The sequence below is a fragment of the Silene latifolia genome, chromosome 7 (assembly GCF_048544455.1).
Source record: "Silene latifolia isolate original U9 population chromosome 7, ASM4854445v1, whole genome shotgun sequence".
Classification (NCBI taxonomy): domain Eukaryota; kingdom Viridiplantae; phylum Streptophyta; class Magnoliopsida; order Caryophyllales; family Caryophyllaceae; genus Silene; species Silene latifolia.
In genome coordinates, this window is record NC_133532.1 from 95,754,608 (window position 1) to 95,758,262 (window position 3,655).

Genomic DNA, 3,655 nt, shown 5'->3' on the forward strand with positions numbered 1-3,655 from the left:
CATGGTCTTGTCAAGATTAAAAGTTATGCTTTCATCTCCCACTTCTAGAGTGAGCTCTCCATGTTTCACATCAATCACCGCACCCGCGGTGTATAGGAAAGGTCTTCCTAAGATGATTGGAATGTTGGAATCTTCCTCCATATCAACAATGACAAAGTCCACCGGGATGAAAAACTTCCCAATTCGTACGGGGACATCTTCCCATATCCCTAGCGGTGTCTTCGTCGATCTATCGGCCATTTGAAGAGTGATGTTGGTACATTTAAGCTCTCCCATTCCCAACCTTTTACTTACCGAGTACGGCATGACACTCACACTAGCCCCTAGATCACATAAGGCTTTGTTGATCGTTGTGTCGCCAATGGTACACGGTATTGAGAAGCTTCCCGGATCCTTTAACTTTGGAGGTGAACTCCCTTGAAGTATTGCACTACTCACCTTAGTGAAGGCGATAGTCTCAAGTTTCCGGATTGACTTCTTCTTTGTTAGGATATCTTTCATGTACTTTGCATAGGCCGGAACGTGATTGATCAATTCCGTGAAAGGAATTGAGACTTCTAAGTTCTTCACAATTTCCATGAACTTTCCAAGTTGATCATCAAATTTGGGCTTGGCTTGACGACTTGGAAAAGGAAGTCTAATCACAATGGGCTCCTTTTCTTTGGCTTTGTCTTCATTTTTCTTTGAACTTTCTTCTTTTGATGATTCCCCTTCCTTGGGACCTTGCACCACAACTTCATTCTCACTAGCTCTCATAATTTCATCCTCAACTTGCTTCTTTGGTGCTTCATATCTTGTACCACTTCTCAAGTGAATGGCACTAACCGTTTCATGTCTAGGGGATTACCTTGAGGTGGTAATTGCCCCTTTTGTCTTGATGAGTTTGAAGATGCTAGTTGGGTCAATTGTGTTTCCAACATCTTGGTGTGAGCTAGAATGTTGTTGATGGTGGTATCCTTTGCTTGGCTATCCTTTTGCATTTGGGTGAAGAATTCTTGTTGATTTTTTTGCATTTGAATGACCGCTTTTTGGACATCAAAACTTTGGTCATTGTGGTGATTGTATGGATTTTGATTTTGGTAGCCTTGGTTTTGATTGAAAAAGGGTCTTTGATTTTGATTTCTCATGGGTGGTGGAGTGTATGTAGTTTGAGGGTTTTGGACATTTTGGCTCTTGTACGAGAGATTTGGGTGGAACTTGGTGTTTTCATTGTAAAAATTTGAATAAGGGGTGCCACTTTTGTAAGCTTGGAAAGCATTGACTTGTTCGGTTGTTCCCCTACATTCACTTGAGTCATGACCCAAAGTTCCACAATTCTCACATATCCCGCTTGGGATTGATGAGGATGCCGTCATGGCATTGACATGATGCTTTGATGATTTTGAGCTTTCCTCAAGTCTAGCCATAGCTTGTTCAAACTTCAAGTTGATTGTGTCAATGTGAGCACTAAGTTGAGCACCCAATTGAGTCACGGTGTCCACTTCATACTTTCCTCCTCTAGTAGCCTTGCGAGGCCTACTATATTGCGAATTATGGACCGCCATTTCCTCAATCTTGTTCCATGTTTGATTGTCATCAACTTCGGTGAACATTCCATTTGATCCCATATTGAGAATGTTCCTTGAATCTTCATATAAACCATTCCAAAATTGTTGCACTAAAAACCATTCGCTAAGTCCATGGTGAGGACATGAGCGACAAATACCTTTGAACCGCTCCCAAGCTTCATACAAAGATTCTTCATCCCTTTGCTTAAAACCCGTAATTTGAGCTCTTAGCATATTAGTCTTTTCCGGTGGGTAGAAATTTTTGTAGAAAGCTAGAGCTAGCTTCTTCCAAGAATCTATTCCAAGGGTGGCCTTATCAAGGCCCTTCAACCATTGCTTTGCGGTGCCGATTAACGAAAAAGGAAATAAGACCCATCTTATTTGGTCTTGAGTCACGCCCGTTTGAGAGATAGCTTCACAATAATCACAAAATGTTTCCATATGAGAATGAGGGTCCTCACTAGGCATTCCCCCGAATTGGCTCCTCTCAACTAGTTGAATGAAGGCGGACTTGGCAATAAAGTTTCCGGTAAGATGTTGTGGGGTAGGAGTACCATTTGGTAGATCCTCCTCGGTGGGTATAGAGTGTGACGAGAATTTAGGCATTGTAGGTGGATTTTGTGTGGTATTGTTTAATGGGTTCTCTTCTCCTTCTATTGCGAAAGGATTGACAAACTCACTAGTGGGTTGAACAACTTCACCAACACCTCCCAAATTCCTCCTAACAAGTCTCCTATTATTCGTCAAGGTTCTTTCGATTTCACGGTCAAAAGGTAACAAATCTCTTTGTAACCTTCTAGACATGCAAAATATCAAACAACTAGAAAACAATTAGAACAAACCTTGAGGAGTTTTACTTCCCCAAGGTGAAAAAGACACAACTAAAAACAATAAAAGAAATCTTAAATCAATTAAACACCGTCCCCGGCAACGGCGCCATTTTTGATCGAAGCCATTTGGTGTTCACAATTAAACATATGTGGTCGTTGGTCAATGGTCGATACAAAACACAATTTATACTTCACAAACAACTCTACAATTAGTAAAGAGGCAAGTAAAGGTCGGATCCCAAGGGACGGGTATTGAAATGAAGATTCTATTGTAACTAGTGGTGTCTAGGGGTGTCACAAATTGGGTTGATGTAGAAGGTCACTAAACTAAAATAGCAATGAAAATAAACTAGCAAGGTAAATGAAATAAGGGTGTAAACAATTGATTAAAAGCACTAGGGTGTCATGGGTTCATAGGGGAATCATGGGATATGATCATACAAACATGTTCTCAAATTATAAGCAAGCAATTATTGTTGTGATGGATTGAGTTGGGTTATATCTTACAATCCTAGGAAAGTTTGGGTCCCTGAGCCGAATCTCTTGGATTGTACAACACCTACAAGTCGACTTAATCTTCCCTACTTAACACATGCATGGTCTAACAAGACTCGAGTTGGGTTATGTCTTACAAGTCAAGTTGAAAGGATAGAAGATGATAGTAAATGCAAGGATTCATAGGCTTAGCATTTCATCAAATATAACATGTGCATGTATTAAGATCAAAACAAGCAAGCAAATAAGATATGAAAGCATATTAATTTAAGCATGAATCATTCCCCATGTTGGTTTCCCTAATCACCCATTAAACCCTAGCTAAGAGACTACTCACTCATTATCATATTGATCATGCTAGAAAGGTTGTCAATCATACTAACATAATGAAACATGATGAATAAATGAAAGTAATTAGCAATAATTAAAAAGGGATTAAGAGATTATACCTACTAATGATTCCAATAATAAAGCAAGAATAATAGAAGAACTTGATGATTGATGGAAGGTTGTCAATCTCCCAATAAACCCAATAATCTTCTAATTACCCAAAATAAATGAAGAACTAGAGAGAGATTAAAGAACTAAAACTTGGATTAAAACTTGATTAATATTTGATTACAATATTGAAGAGAGATTTGATTGATATTAACTACTCTAATTATTGATAAGAAGAACATGCTCCTCTAATTAGACTAATGGGGTATTTATAGTAAAAATTAGGGAGGATGCATTAGGGTTAACTAAGGGCTAAACTAGTAATTACACTTTTAAGTTGAGCAA

At 38.8% G+C, this 3,655-nt stretch overlaps 1 non-coding gene across 1 annotated transcript; it reads left to right on the forward strand.

Annotated features, from left to right (window-relative positions):
• The first annotated feature begins 1,674 nt into the window (after positions 1–1,674).
• Positions 1,675–1,781, forward strand: LOC141593526 (small nucleolar RNA R71). Its single transcript, XR_012521604.1, has one exon. It is a non-coding gene; the product is annotated as a small nucleolar RNA R71 (small nucleolar RNA).
• The last annotated feature ends 1,874 nt before the right edge of the window (positions 1,782–3,655 follow it).